Source organism: Bubalus kerabau, chromosome 19, assembly GCF_029407905.1.
Source record: "Bubalus kerabau isolate K-KA32 ecotype Philippines breed swamp buffalo chromosome 19, PCC_UOA_SB_1v2, whole genome shotgun sequence".
NCBI classification, from domain to species: domain Eukaryota; kingdom Metazoa; phylum Chordata; class Mammalia; order Artiodactyla; family Bovidae; genus Bubalus; species Bubalus kerabau.
The window spans coordinates 49,842,041-49,858,675 of NC_073642.1; the positions used below are offsets into that span (position 1 = coordinate 49,842,041).

The window sequence follows — 16,635 nt, forward strand, 5'->3', positions numbered from 1 at the left end:
AGCTAATTTTTGTTTCAGAGTTTACCAGCAAAATGTCTAATTTTACCAGTCTGACAATTCTAAGCCAAGATTGAACTGAAATATTGCTTTGATTTCATCTGATATCTTGAGTACTTGAATGAACATATTTGCAAAATTGCTAAATGCAAAATGAATGGTAGCTTGATTATTTTTTTAAAGACTGGAGAAATTTTTATATATGTATATATATATTTTTTTTTTTTTTTGAGGTGTCCTCTTTTTCTTTCTTTCTTTCTCTTTTTTCTTTGTTATGTTCAGTTGCACCTCTTCCTTCTTCTGCCCTGTAGGTTACCTATTTCTCATGGTTTTTACCTTTAGTCTTTTGCTTAGAAATCTCACTTTTTTCAGTTCACGGATATCTTTGTGAGAAAATAACTCCTAAGTCTATATAGTTGCCTCTTGAACAGTATGTGTTTGAACTGCGTGGATCCACTTATATGTCGAGTGTTTAATAATACTACACAATTTGTGACTGGTTGAATCTGCAGGTACAAAACTACAGATACCAAGGGCTGACTATAAAGTTGTACATGGGTTTTTGACTGGATGGATGATTGGTACCCATAACTCTGTGTTGTTTAAGGGTCAACCTAAGCTATAAGTCACTTCAGTCGTGTCTGACTCTGTGCGACCCCATAGACAGCAGCCCACCAGGCTCCGCCGTCCCTGGGATTCTCCAGACAAGAACACTGGAGTGGGTTGCCATGTCCTTCTCCAATGCATGAAAGTGAAAAATGAAAGTGAAGTCGCTCAGTCGTGTCCGACCCTCTGCGACCCCATGGACTGGCAGCCTATCAGGCTCCTTGGTACTGGAGTGGGTTGTACTGGAGTGGGTTGCCGTTGCCTTCTGCAGTTTAAGAGTCAACTACATTCTTAATCCTAAGTCATAGTTCTAAATCTAGAACTGTCCTGAAATTTTCTCTTATGTAATCTGGTATCACCTCAAACATATCTAATATTGGACTTAACATTTTTCCTGCCACTTTAATCCTCCTCTTTTCTCTCTCTCTCTTTTTTTTTTTTTTTCAAAAATAGCACTGCTATTTTTGTCATTACCTAAGTTTGACATTTAGCAGAGATTTGCTGTTTCTTTCTGAATTCAACTAGTCACCAAATCCTACCAACTGTTTCTATTATGATCATTGTAACATATGACCCTTTCCATTTTTATTGTACTCTAGCCAATATAGGGCCTAGTCAGCTGATACCTAGGTTACTGCAGTTGTCCCCTACTGATAAGAGTTTTTCTCTTGAGTCCCTTATACCACTTTTTTTCTGTAATTCTCACATAAAAGTTGTGAATGTCTATTTTGGATTATAGTTAATTATGTCCCACTTCTCTTTTTCATCTTTGTACTCCCCAGAAGCCTTGCAACAACTGAGCGACTGAACTGAACTGAAATGTTTTTAAGAATATGGTGTTCTAACTATAATTATGTATTTTGAACAGCATTGCCATGTTCTTTCATTCATTTAACAAATATTTATTGAGTGCTTATTATGTGCCAAGGATGTGTAGCTAAGGGTATAATAATCATTATAGCAATTAATAAACAAAAACTTATGACTCTGGTGGCTTATATTCCAGTGAGGTCATGCAATGACAAAGGAGCAAAATGCATAATGTCTTAGATGGTGATAACTGGAAAGGAGAAACAAATAAATGAAGTGGGAAAACAGGGAGTATTGAGGGTGAAAGGTTGACATTTTGGATAAGGTCCTAGGAAGGCCCTTCTGTAAAGGTGGCATATCAGTAAAGACTCGAAGAAAATGAGTGGGAAAGGCAGCAAATATCTGAGGAAAAGAGGTTTCCAAGCAAAGGGAGCAGCAAGTGCAAAGGACCTTGGATGCAAGCATGTCTGGCATGATTGAATATTAGGGAGGAGTAGAGTGAGCTGGAAGATGGGTAATATTAATAGAAATCAAAGGCCTATATTAGGAAGATAGGTATAGAGTGGAAAAATACAGATTGAGTGGGGCCTTGTAGGACACAATTAGGAGTGTGGTGTTTTTTTTTCTTTCTTTGAATGAAATGTTTAGCCTTGGGAAGATTTTGAAGTTACAAGTGACACGATCCTTCTTGTTAATAGAATCATTCTGGCAACTATAATTGAAAAGAGAGAGGAAGCAGGGAGATCAGATAGGAGCTTTGACACAGATCTCAGTGAGATATAGAGGCTCAGACTTCGGTGATAGCAGTGGGAGTAGTGAGAGGTATTCTGGTTTGGGATATAGTTGAAATAGAACCAATAGAATTTTCTGGTGGATTGGATGTGAAGCATGAGGGAAAATGGACAGTCAAGGATTATTTGAAGTTCTTTTGGCCTGAGCAGCTGAAGAATGGAGTTACTATTAACTGAGATAGAGGTGCATCTGAGAGGAGCAGGTTTGGTAGTAGGTTTGATAGGAGTTAAGCTTTGTACATGCTGAGTTTGTGATCCCAGCTTGACATCCAAGCAGAGCAAAACTGTCCAGGTGGGTATGAAAGTCAAAGTCAAAGTCATTCAGTCGTGTCCAAATCTTTGCGACTCCATGGACTATACAGTCCATGGTATTCTCCAGGCCAGAATACTGGAGTGGGTAGCCTTTCTCTTCTCTAAGGGATCTTCCCAACCCAGGGATTGAACCCAGGTCTCCCGCAATGCTGGCAGATTCTTTACCAGACCCAGGTCTCCCACAGTGCAGGCGGATTCTTTACCAGCTGGGCCACAAGGGAAGCCCAGGAATACTTGAGTGGGTAACTTATCCCTTCTCCAGCGGATCTTCCTGACCCAGGAATTGAACCTGGGTCTCCTGAATTGCAGACAGATTCTTTACCAACTGAGCTATCAGGGAAGCCCTATTAGGCTGAAATTTAGGAAGCAGGTCTGGGATTCATCAGAATTGAGAGCATGTTTAAAACTGTGAGACTGAGTCATCTGGAAATGAATGTAGTAACAAAACATTAAACTTTTTGAAATACCCTGTATCTCTGCGTAGTACATACCTTGAAAGGCTCCAGGTTCTCCTGGCCTTTCACAGTTAGTCTTGTATAAATCTCTTTTGTCAGTCACACTGGATACTTATGTTGCTTAAGATCTCCTTTATCCTGTCACCACAGAATGATCTATTTCTTTAACAAACACCAATTATTCTTTCATTTTGTGAAAGTCTGCATATTTATTCCACTCCCCCTTTATCTTGTCTGTGTTGTGAAGTTCATTATATTTTTATATGTGTCCTTTTTTCCCCTAATAAGCTAATGAAATCTGTAGCAGGAGTCATGATTTTTAATATTTTCTACAATGATCAGAAGCCCAGATCTCCTCCTCAGGGGATATCTTTGGAGAAAGCCTTTAACAAACATTAGAAACCTGGGGGAAGCAAGGCTGTTTAGAAGCATCCGGACATTAATTTTGGTTCCTCCCATTACATAAAAATTTGTAACTGATTGTGATCGTCAGATATGCGCTGTTGATACTATGTATAAAATAGATAACTAATGAGAACCTACTGAGAGAGTCAATTCCTAGGCAGGTTGGTAAGAAGTCTGGGGTCCCCGAGGAGCGGAGAGGGGCCTGGGGTTCTCAAGGAGGAGATAGAGGTCTGGAATTCTCGAAGAGGAAGAAAGAACAATTCTTTCTTTTTTTTCTCTACATTCCTTAGTCTTAGTCACATAAAATGTTTTTTTTTTTAAGTCCGGAATTGATGATTCACACAACAAACAACTCAGTTTAAACTGGGTACTAAGGATAATACAACAACAATGTATTCTGCTTGAGGACAGTTTCCTGAAAACCTTCTGACTAATCTTGTTATTGTAAAATGTTTATTATGGGAGTGGGTCAGGTAGGATCTTTCTTTTGTTAAGTTCTAATCCTGTTATCCTAAAATATAAATTGTGGGAGTGGGTCTGGTAAAATTTTTACAACCTTGAGACATTCTTTTGATTTATCGTAATAGCTAATTTTAAAAGTGTATGATTCCCTTGCTAAAGACTAGCGAGTGGAGCACTCTCCACCCGCCTCCAATATCTAGTGTCAGAAGGTTTCTCTGTCCCTTTTCACTGTAATAAAACTCCTGCCACACAAGAGCCCTGAGTGGTCCAGCCTGGTCTCTGGTCCTGAAGCTGAATCTTCTTCGGAGGTCACAAATCCGACATCGTTCACTGTAAGCTATCACTACTACATGGCACAGGGAGTTCTACTCAGTGTTCTGTGTTGACTTAAATGGGAAGGAAATCCAAAAAAGAGGAGATACATGTATGTATAAAGCTGATTCACTTTGCTGTATAGCAGAAACTAACACAACATTGGAAAGCAATTATACTCCAATAAAAATTTTTTGAAACAGTGGCCTCATTAGCACTGAGTTTGGCTTAGGAGCCAGCAGGAACCCAGATGTTTGTAATATCTTCCCATTAAAGGGCATAACTTGTTAGAGATTGTTTTGCACAAAGTGGTGATGTAAGCCCTAAGCATAAAAGAGAGTGGAACCAAGAGAATTGAGCTGGCCAAATATCGCAAGACCCTACCTTGTCCTCTCACTGGTAGTGCCTGGCTCTACAGGCCAACGGAAGCTCTGCTGAGATATGCTACATTTGTCCCTGCTTTTCGTGGTGCCCTCACTGCTGAGATTTGAATCTTTGGCTAAGTAAGTCAGGAGGTAAATATAAACTGATTTTGTGTGTGTTCCCTCTAATTCATAGCTGATAGCTAACGTTTACTTAGGGTTTACTGCTCTGAACCACTCACAGTTCTAATGCTCTATTTGTATTAACTCTCAATCTTCATAAGATCATATGAATTAGCTATTTTTAGCATATAGCCATTTTTAGGTAAGAAAATTGAAGAAAAGAAGACCAAGTAACTTTACTTAATAGCACTATTAATACTAAATGGAGGAATGGAGTTTGATCCCAGGAAGTTTTGATCCAGAACTTTAATTTTTAACTGCTGAAATACTAAAAGCCAATTTTAATTATTTCTTTTTGTCTTCTATTAGATGCCTCTATAATTTATAATATGCCACTATTTTTCTTGATCCATCAGCTAAGGCAGTAAGTGTTGATGACCTGTAATTAAAAATTAGGCTTTAGGGAATTCCCTGGTGATCCAGTGGTTAGGATTCCCCTACTGCAGGGGAACTCTGTTTGACCCCTGGTCAGGGAACCAGATCCCACAAGCTGTGTGATGTGGCTTAAAAAAAAAAAAAAAAAAAAAGATGAGGCTTTAGTTTATTTACACTACTCTTGTTCTACCCTAGTTTCCTTCAAATTTTATATGCTTAATTGATGTTATTTCCTCTGTTTCTGCAGCTCCAGTATACGTAAGCCTCTATTTTGTGTTCCATTAATTGTCAGCAGTATCTCTTATTTTCCTTTTTATAAAGCGAGACTATTATCAGTCATATCCTTTAACCTTTTTTCTGTCTTTTAACTTCTGTTAAATATGTTTACTTTAAAATGATCAAAGTTGATAATTATATTGTATTTAAAGAAGGCTAGAATATAAATATTATCAATTTTGATCATTTTAAAGTAGATATTTAACAGAACATTTATAATATTTAGATAAATGTAGATAATATTTATATTCTATTTAAATAAGGTGGACTTCCCGGTTAGCTTAGTTGGTGAAGAATCTGCCTGCAATGCAGGAAACCCCAGTTCAATTCCTGGGCCAGGAAGATCTGCTGGAGAAGGGATAGGCTATCCACTCCAGTATTCTTGGGCTTCACTTGTGGCTCAGCTGGTAAAGAATCGCCTGCAATACGGGAGACCTTGGTCTGGTAAAGAATCCGCCTGTGATGCAGGAGACCCTTGTTCAGTCCCTGGGTTGGAAAGATCTGGGAAGGGAAAGGCTACCCACTCCAGTATTCTGGCCTGCAGAATTCCATGGACTGTATAGTCCATGGGGTCGCAAAGAGTTGGACATGACTGAGTGATTTTCACTAAAGAAGGCAGTATAACATTATGGTTAAGAATGTAGATGTTGGAGCCAGGCCTCCTGGGTTCAAATCCAACCTCTGCCACATCCTGACTTTGTGATGTTGGCAAATTATTTCATCTTTTGTGCCTCACTTTTCTCAACTGTGAAATGGGGATAATAATGATATTATGAATTTCACAGGATTAGTGTTACGACTAACTGACTTATTATATGTAAAGTATTTAAAACAAGGCCTGGTACCTACTAAGTACTATATGAATGATTGCTATCAGTGTTATCATTATTCTGAAATCATAATGAACTCTTGCATGCTTTCAGTTTATTCTAAAAGTTACAAATACTGGAGTATTATTCAGCCATTAAAAAGAATACGTTTGAATCAGTTCTAATGAGGTGGATGAAACTGGAGCCTATTATACAGAGTGAAGTAAGCCAGAAAGAAAAACACCAATACAGTATACTAATGCATATATATGGAATTTAGAAAGATGGTAACAATAGCCCTGTGTACGAGACAGCAAAAGAGACACTGATGTATAGAACAGTCTTATGGAATCTGTGGGAGAGGGAGAGGGTGGGAAGATTTGGGAGAATGGCATTGAAACATGTAAAATATCATGTATGAAATGAGTTACCAGTCCAGGTTCGGTGCACGATACTGGATGCTTGGGTCTGGTGCACTGGGACGACCCAGGGGGATGGAATGGGGAGGGAGGAGGGAGGAGGGTTCAGGATGGGGAACACATGTATACCTGTGGCGGATTCATTTTGATATTTGGCAAAACTAATACAGTTATGTAAAGTTTAAAAATAAAATAAAATTAAAAAAAATAATAAAAGTTACAAATAGTACATCATGATTATATATCTTTGTTTCTTGGTCCAAAATCATAACCTTAGCAATAAGGTTTTTAAGATCAAAGTCAAATGGGTTATATTTTCTTGTACACCATATATTTGAAAAATTATATTTTAATTTTATTTATAATTGGATAATGACTTTCTTTTGGAGCCCTTCCCAACCCCACTTAGTTTTGAATTATTTTTTTTCCTTCTTATTGACAAAAAGAATATTTTATCATATTCTCAAAATTACCTGACTTTTCTGTTATACTTGATTATAAAAACTCACTTCCTTCTTGGAGATGGTCCTTTCACAGTCTGTGAAAGATAAAATTGATAAATTGGACTTTATCAAAATTAACAACTTTTGCTCTATAGGAGATACGTTAAGACAATGAAAAGTCTGATTATACCTGGGAGAAAATGTTTGCAAATCACATATCTAAAAAAAAATGTATGTCTTGGATATATAACAGATTTTTAAAGCTCACCAGTGAAACAGTCAATTATTTTAAAAATGGACAGAAGATCTGAGTAGACACTTTAAACAAGATTTATGGATGCCAAAAACCATATGAAGATAGTCAACATTATTTTTCACTAGGGAAATGAGTGAAACAGTGAGGAGCTACATTGATTAGAATGGTTAAAATCCAAAAAATTGGGAGTACCAAATGCTGGTGCTCTCATGTGTGCTGGTAGAATGCACAAGGGTATAGCCGCTTTGGAAGACAGTTCAGCAATTTCTTATAAAATTAAACACAGACTTGTCATATGACCTAGCATTGCACTCCTAGGTATTTAGCAAGTTGATTTGAAATGTATTTACATACAAAAACCTATGTGTGCTTTATTCACAACTGCTGTCTTTTTTTCATAATCATCAAAAAAGTGGAAGCAACCAAGAAATTCTTCAATAATAGGTAAACAGATAATTAAAGGATGGTACAGCTATACAATGGGTATGAAAAGCAGGAATAACTATAGATTAATGCAACTTATTTTGTATATTCAACAGGTATGGAATATGAATATGAATATGAATACTCATTCACTGAGTATGTAAAACTCCAATACTTTGGCCACCTGATGTGAAGAACTGACTCATTGGAAAAGACCCTGATGCTGGGAAAGATTGAAGGCAGGAGGAGAAAGGGATGACAGAGGAGGAGATGGTTGGATGGCATCACCGACTCAGTGGACGTGAGTTTGAGCAAGCTGTAAGAGTTGGTGATGGACAGTGAAGCCTGGCCTGCTGCAGTCCATGAGGTCGCAAGAAGTTGGACATGACTGAGTGACTGAACTGTACTGAATGCTACAATATGAATGCATCTTAAATGCATTTTGCTGAATTAAAGAAGCCAGAGACTGAAAAGGCTACATACGAAATGATACCATTCATATGGCCTTTTAGAAAGGGCAAAACTATAGGGATGGAAAGCAGATCAGTGGTTGTCAGAGGTTTGAGGAAGGGGAAGTGTTTGACTTGGGGAAACGGGAGTTTTTAGGGTGATGAACCAAACTGTTGTGGACATACGATGCTACACATTCTTTAAAATTCATAGAACTCTGTATCTATAGCATAAAAAGTTAATGTATGCAGATTTAAAAAATCAACCAGGAGTTTGAGGGATCCCAAAATGGAATGCAGAGTAATAAAAGAATCTAACAAATATTTTAGAAATGTATATGACATAGTCTCACTGAAGGAATGGGTAAAAAAATGCTTGATGTGAATAACTTTGGAAAAGAATGTTTTGACTCAGAATATGTAACATTAAAGACAAAAGTATACATAAACACTGTACTGCCATTGATAAAAGTTGTTTCTCACAGGGGTGCAAATGAACAATTTTGAAACTACTATAGAAGTGTACTGGGAATGAATGAGTGTGTAAAAGTATGGTGGCTGATAGCCAGGTTTCTCACCATTGGAAAGGGAGATTGGAGATAAGCATGGGGAAATGCTACAATGAACATAGTAGCTGACTGTTAAGATCATCAAAAGTAAGGTCTTTAGAAACTGTCTCCAGAAAAAGGTGGGAAAACATGATCACTAAATATGATATCCTGAATGGGATCTGGAACAGAAAGGACATTAGGGAGAAATTAGTGAAATCCACGTTAAATGTGTAGTGTGAAGAAATGAAAGTGTTAGTTGCTCAGTCATATCTGTTTGCAATCCGATGGACTGTAGCCTGCCAGGCTTATAAAGTAAGATGTTAATAATATGGGAACTCTGTACTATCTTGATAACTTTTCTATAAATCAAGCTTTAAATTAAAAGCTTGTTTAAAAGTTAGTTTAAATTAAAAAACCTCAGTAAACAACATTTAACTTACTATGATTATATAATGCAGAACCAAATAGTTTATACTATGATTACATTTCTTTTGTCTCTGTGTCCAAAGTCATGACCCTAAAGAGAATATTTCTAGGATCACTGTCAAATAGATTACTTTTTTCTTCTACTACATACATTTCTCAAAATTATATAATAGTTCAGTTTTCTTTATAGCTGCATCTTTGACTTTCGTATATAGCTTTTTTTCCTCTCTAGAATTTAGAATTACTGTTTTTTTCTTCTAAATGATATAAGAATAAAATACCTTCATTATATTCTCTGCCATACTCAGTTTTAATAATATCTGGTTTTTAAAATAATCTGGTTTCTCTGTCATACTCAGTTTTAAGAATCCACTTTATTCTTGGAGACAGTCTTTTTAGAGGCTTTTGTCTTAGTGTGAGATTTGTTATTCTCTAGGTCTGCCACGTGGTTGTTATTCTGGATCTTTCTGTGTCATTGGACTAGATATTCTATTTCTTAGATCCTATGTTTTGTCTCTCACTTCATTTTGCTGAACTGCATCCTTGATGTCTTCAGAACATTGCTTAATAACAAATTTTAGGGTTGATGTGTGTGTGAGAGTGTTTTTGCCTGATCTTTATAGTTGATGGAGCTGTGGGTATAGAATTTTAAGTTCAAAGTTACAAACATTTTTTCTTCAGAACTTTGAAGGCAAAGCACATTGCCTTCAAGCATTTTGTGTTGTTACCAAGAAGCCTGAATGCTGCTTATTTCTTACCTTCTGGAAGCTTTTAAAATATTTTTCATATATGCCTTATACTAAAGAATAAGTTTCAAGAATGTATCTAAATAAGGATCTTATTTTTATTCATTTGATTGGTGTTTGGTATATAGCTTTTCAATATAAAGACTTGCATTTTACTTAAGTTCTCTGAAATTTGCTTCTATTATTTATTTAATTATTTCCTCCTCTATATTTTCTTGATTTTTCTCTGTCTGGAACTTCTGTTTATCTGACATTGAATCTTTTAGATTTATATTCCATTTTTTATATCATTTGTTCCATATTTTCCTCTTTCTTTTTGCTGTATGTTCTAGGAAATACCTTTGCCTTTATTTTATAGTCCTTCTTTCAGAATGTTTTCAGCATTCTTTATGAGGATGATGAACTCTTGACTGAGGTCATGGGGGCAGTGAGCCTTGTGTGTCTCCCATCCTATCATCAGGCTAACCTGGACTTGTTTACATGACAGATGCAAGGATCTCAGTGAGGTAAGCAGTATTGGAAACACTTTTGAACTATAGACTTTGAACTGGCTGAGAAATTAGCAGTGTCACTCTGCTGGACCCTTTTGACCAAAATAAGTCATAAAACCAGCCCAGATTCAAGAAATATTTGTTAAATATTTTGTTTATATTTTTTCTTTCACTGTGAAGGAGCTTTCTAGTTTGATGTAATCCCATTTATTCTTGCTTTTGTTGCTTATGCTTTTGGTATCATATCCATAAAATCATGGTCACATCCAATATCAAGGAGCTTTTACCCTATGTTTTCTTCTAGGACTTGTATAGTTTCAGGTCTTAAGTTTAGCATCCTTTTTGTCATCAGACCACTTGAGTCTGAAATGAATGTTGCAGTTCTGTAAGGTGTCTTATGGAAGTTTTGCAGAAAATTTGGAGGATCTTTAATCTGTATAATGGAGAGTGGCATTTATAGCCAGTCACCAGTGTCATATTTTGCAGTGTTCTCTTCTTTCCCCCTAACTCCTATCTGGAGCACGACCCAGACACAATTGCCTTTATTAATTTATTCATTTTTTGCATGTGTCTCCTTTTGGCAATAGCCAAATAAATACATTTGCTCACTCTTGAGAATATTATACAAGATTCTAATCTACTTGTCCAAATGGTACCTGTTGTAGATACAAGACCTTCCAGTGTTTTCTGAACAAAGGAAAATTACCTTGACTTATTTTCTTTTCAATAGAATGGGGAAATTTTTTGGTGTGTGTGTGAAGTCTTTTGGGTGCATTGAGGTTTCTCTGGGAACAATTTTGGGATAAAGAAACTACTGCATAATCAAAAGAACATGAATATTTCTGCTGTCCAACTGTCTATAAGATTTTGCCTAAAGATTTTTCTTTGAAAAGGGCTATTAAATAGAGCTGCTAAAATAAATAATTAAAAGATAATGTAAATTTCAAAGTAGACTGCAGTAGCAAATTGATAAATAGGACTTTGGGCCGAGTTCTCAAAGCTGAGAACAGAGCATATTAGTGCCGATAGATTTTAGAGCAGGATATTACCTGATCTGTGTAGAGCTTGTTATGGTCACAGTTCTTGCTGGGGAAGCAGTTCTAGGCAGTCCTTGCAGATGTGGCTCAATGTAGTGCCACGGGACTTGTCCAGCTCATCAACAGCTGACTGGTGATGGTTGGACTTAGTACTCCATCTCTCCAGCTGTAGCCAGCCAGGGCCTATGAGATGCTGCCACGAAGGCACTGCTGGCATAAGGGAAATGGTCATTTGCTGGTCAATGAAACTTTTTTTTTTTTTTTAATTTAAGCAGAAGTTACATTGATATAGGCAGTTGGTTATAGGAGCAAGAATCAGGAAATGCAAGTAAATAACTGAGTCATATCAGTGTTGAAATAATAAAAAAGAGATCCACCAATTCCTGCTACAGCTGCCTGAATCTAAATCTTAAAAAATGTTTTTTTCATCTGATCAGGTTCTATTTAAGTTTGATATACGCTTGTTTTCAAGCATAAGTGAGATTTGGGATACTAGAAGTAATGCTCATGTTTTGTCAGTTTATAGGAGACATTATTTTCTACCTCATTCTTCATACATATCTACTTATCTGAGTGGCTCCAGTTGTTGCACTAGTGATTCTATTTGAAATTTCCACTATAATTCTTGTCCACTTGAGCTGTAAGAACTGACAGCATCTTCAGTTGTCATCATGACTCCTTTAGGCATAGAAAGCACAGTTAAGATTTTGTATCTGTTAGGAAAGGAAGGCTTGGTAAGATAGTGTTTATTTTACAGAGTAATATTCTTTTATCTGAATGTTGTTCTCAATTCTGTTCCAGAAAGTGTCACTGGCAAATAAAAACTTCACTTCTTTTAAAAATATTCTTCTAAAGAGAAAACATATAATAGGGAGTCAGGATTCCATAGAGTTCATGCTATTGGTTTCTAGTGGGCTTGAAATAAGAGATTTACCTGTGGTTATATAGAAATCTAGTAGATGAAGTTGGAGAGAGAGAGAGAGAGAAGAGAGGGGAGGGAAAGGGAAACAGACCGGGAGAGGGAGGGAGAGCAGAAGAGAGGAGAGAGGATCTGAGAGAACACAGTCTTCTTTTCCAGGTTTATGCTTTTCCTACCATGAGCCTGAGAGAATAATCTGGCTTATATTAACAACTGCAGGCCCTCACTGAGTTTCTGAAGATTTTCTGGAGAGAAATTGTGTTGATATTCTCATGATCACTACCACCTCTGACTGTCAAGTAGATACTGGGGAAAACCTTCTCTCTCCCCAAGGTAAAGATGGGGTGTGTAAATTAGAAATACAGAACGTGCAGGGAACCCCAGCCTGACCTTTTCTTGCTTTTCTTCCTGGTAGCTTTTCTCTCAGATACCATTGAAGTGACACCTTCTGACAACCTCTCTGTGACAGTGCCTCTTGGACGACTTCTTCTTGGCTCTCATCATAGGGGCTTGCCTTTAGCAGTTGTAGTTCTTCAGAGTCCCCTGTAATTCCCAGCTGCAGCTGTTCCCCCTGGTTGTGTTACACCTGATTTGACCCTAGGCCTCTTGCTTACTCCTGTAGAAACATCATGTGTTCTCAGCCTTGCTTTTAGCCTCAACTCTCACTAATTACTTCCTTCCTGTTCTCCTACCTTAATGGACTTATTCATACCAATATAGTGGTTTCCCAAATATAACCCACTGTTTGATAGCTGCTCCTCTTCATGTCAGTGCCCAAATTTGGTTCAGGGGTTACTTATTTCTGTGATTTCCCAGGTGGAATTAACTGCTGCCTCCTTTGTGCTCCGGACAAGGCAATGGCACCCCACTCCAGTACACTTGCCTGGAAAATCCCATGGATGGAGGAGCCTGGTAGGCTGCAGTCCGTGGGGTCGCTAGGAGTCAGACACGACTGAGCGACTTCACTTTCACTTTTCACTTTCATGCATTGGAGAAGGAAATGGCAACCCACTCCAGTGTTCTTGCCTGGAGAATCCCAGGGACGAGGAAGCCTGGTGAGCTGCTGTCTATGGGGTCACACAGAGTCGGACACGACTGAAGTGACTTAGCATAGCATCCTTTGTGCTCATCTGTTCTTTACAACATCTATCATAGCATCTGTAGTTCTTTGTTGTTTATGTCTCCCTTGAATGGAGCAGAAATGAATTATCCCCACCAAGCCCTGCACAAATTTCAGATTCTTGAGCAAATGTTGTTCTTTTAAGCTACTAAATTTGGGGGTAATTTGTTTTGCAGTCATAGAAACTGAGTTAGATTTTGGTATTTGGAGGTGGGTGCCATGTGACAGAAACCTCAAAATGTAGTGGTGACTGAAGCTAAACTAGATAGGACTAGACAATGGGCAGAAGGTGGGAGGACATTGAAGAGAGTGTTAGTGGAAGCCTAATGGTCAAGGATTATTTCAGTGAAGGTTTAAAGGAAATTGAGAAAGTATCATTGAGAGCAGGAGAAAAGATCCTTGTCATGTAATAGCAGAAAGTTTAGCAACATTGTCACTTATGGTAATGTGGAAAAGAGAAAATGGTTATAATGAATTGCACAAATTCACAGGTGTTGTCTGGCTGTTTCTTGCTGCTTATAGTAAACTTGACAGGAGGAAGTGCTGTGGTGTAATGGCTTGTATCCCTCAAAATTCATGTGCTGATGCCCAGTGTGAAGGTGTTAGGAAACGGGGAGATGCTTAGGGAAGTCCTTAAGTCTGAATGGTGGAGCCCTCAAGAATAGGATTAGTGCTTCTGTAAAAGAGACCATGCAGAGCTCCCTAGCCCTTTCCACCATGAGATAACACAGTGAGAAGGTGGCAGTCTGCCCCCTGGAACGTTCTGGCCTTCACCAGAACCTAACCATGCTGCCACACTGATCTTGGACTTCCAGCCTCCACAGCTGTGAGAAATTAATTTTTGTGGTTTATGAGCCACCAAGCCTCTGGCCATTTCATTAATAGTAGTCCAATTAGACTAAGAGAGAGAAGCTAAGGAAAGAATTGTTAAAGGAACCAGACTTCCTGAGTTTGAAAATAAAACTCTTTTTTTCTAGTTTCTCCAGGTGGCAGACAATTTGCAAATTAAGAAAAATCTTATGGAAAGAGATTAAATCTAGAGTATTGTGATTGACTCTAGATTCACATGGTTTAACTATGAAACCAAGGGAGTGATTGTGACACTCTTTGATAAGGCCTCAGGAAATTTAATGTCATACCTCACCAAGTCAAGTAATCTATCTTGAGGATATACCATGCCTCACACATCTTTACTAAACGAAAATGTCCTCTAAGAATTTTAACAGAATTGTCTCTCAGGATACCTATAGGAAGCTCAAGGACATATACTGCAATTTATGAGTGTGATTTTTGTCTGATGGAGTGGATTATAAATTGATTCACAAGAAATCTACACAGTTAAAAGATTCTATTTTTTAGAGAAGTTTTAGGTTCACAACAAAATTCAGCAGAGAGCACAGAGAATTCCCACATACCCCCATCCCTCTCGTATACACCTGAGTAGCACCTTTGGAAAAATCGATGAACCTGAACATTGATGCATCATTATCACCCCTGGTTTATAGTTTACAGAAGGTTTCACTCTTGTTGTATATTCTATGTTGTTGTTCAGTTGCAAATTGTGTCTGACTCTCTGCAATCCCACGAACTGACATGTATCCACTATTCAAGCCCTTAAAAATCCTCTGTGCTTTGTCTTTTCACCTGCCCTATCCCAGTCCCTTGTTGTTGTTCAGTCACCAAGTCATGTCCGACTCTTTTTGACCCCATGAATTGCAGCATGCTAGGCTTCTCTATCCATCACTATTGCCCTCAGTTTGCTCAGACTCATATCCATTGAGACAGTGATGCCATCCAACCATCTCATCCTCTGTCGCCCCCTTCTCTTCTTGCCCTCAATTTTCCCCAGCATCAAGGTCTTTTCCAATGAGTCAGCTCTTTGCATCAGGTGGCCAAATTATTGACGCTTCAGTTTCAGCATCAGTCCTTCCAATGAGTATTTAGGGTTGATTTCCTTTAGGATTGACTAGTTTGATCTCTCTGCTGTACAAGGGACTCTCAAAGGTCTTCTCCAACACCACAGTTCGAAAGTGTCAGTTCTTTGGCACTCAGCCTTCTTTATGGTCCAGCTCTCACATCCATCCATATATGACTACTGGAAAATGGCTTTGACCGTAGCTTTGACTATACAGACCTTTGTTGGCAATGTCTGCTTTTTAATACACTGCCTAAGTTTGTCATAGCTGTTCTTCCAAGGAGTAGGCATCTTTTAATTTCATGGCTGCAGTCATCATCCACATTGATTTTGGAGCCCAAGAAATGAAAATCTGTCACTGTTTCCACATTTCCCCCATCTTATTTGCCTTGAAGTGCTGTCATCTGCATATGTGAAGTTCTTGATATTTCTTTGAGCAGTTTTGATTCCAGCTTGTGATTCATCTATCCTGACATTTCACATGATGTACTCTGCATATAAGTTAAATAAGCAGGGTGACAATATACAGCCTTGATGTATTTCTTTCCCAATTTTGAAGCTGAAGCCGAATGATTCTATGCAGACCTATAAGACCTCTTAGAATTAACATCAAAAAAAGATTTCTTTTCATGATAGGGGACTGGAATGCAAAAGTAGGAAGTCAAGAGATACCTTACATCAAGGTAAGTTTGACCTTGGAGTAGAAAATGAAGCAGGGCATAGGCTAACAGAGTTTTGCCAAGAGAACACACTGGTCATAGCAAATACCCTTTTCCAGCAACACAAGAGACTGTACACATGGACATCACCAGATGGTCAGTACTGAAATCAAATTAAGTTCAGTTTGGTCGCTCAGTCGTGTCCGACTCTGCGACCCCATGGACTGCAGCACGCCAAGGCTTCCCTGGACATCACCAACTCCTGGACTTTACTCACACTCATGTCTATTGAGTCAGTGATGCCATCCAACCATCTCACCCTCTGTTGTCCCCTTCTCCTCCTGCCTTCAATCTTTCCCAGCATCAGGGTCTTTTCAAATGAGTCAGTTCTTCGCATCAGGTGGCAAAAGTATTGGAGTTTCAACTTCAACATAATTTCTTCCAATGAATATTCAGGACTGATTTCCTTTAGGATGGACTGGTTGGATCTCTTTGCAGTCCAAAGGACTCACAAGAGTCTTCTCCAACACCACAGTTCAAAAGCATCAATTCCTCGGCACTCAGCTTTCTTTATAGTCCCAACTGTCACACCCTTACATGACTACTGGAAAAACCGTAGCTTTGAC

General features: G+C 38.2%; 1 long non-coding RNA gene across 3 annotated transcripts in view; it reads left to right on the forward strand.

Moving 5' to 3' along the window:
• Positions 1 to 16,635, forward strand: part of LOC129634505 (uncharacterized) — a 52,432-nt gene that overhangs the window by 17,134 nt on the left and 18,663 nt on the right. Inside the window, exon 4 of one of the 3 annotated variants that reach the window (XR_008705704.1) lies at positions 7,813 to 7,997. The exons of the other annotated variants lie outside the window; for them this stretch is intronic. This is a non-coding gene — a long non-coding RNA (uncharacterized LOC129634505). The remainder of the gene's footprint in view (positions 1 to 7,812; positions 7,998 to 16,635) is intronic. 3 annotated transcript variants of the gene reach the window in all.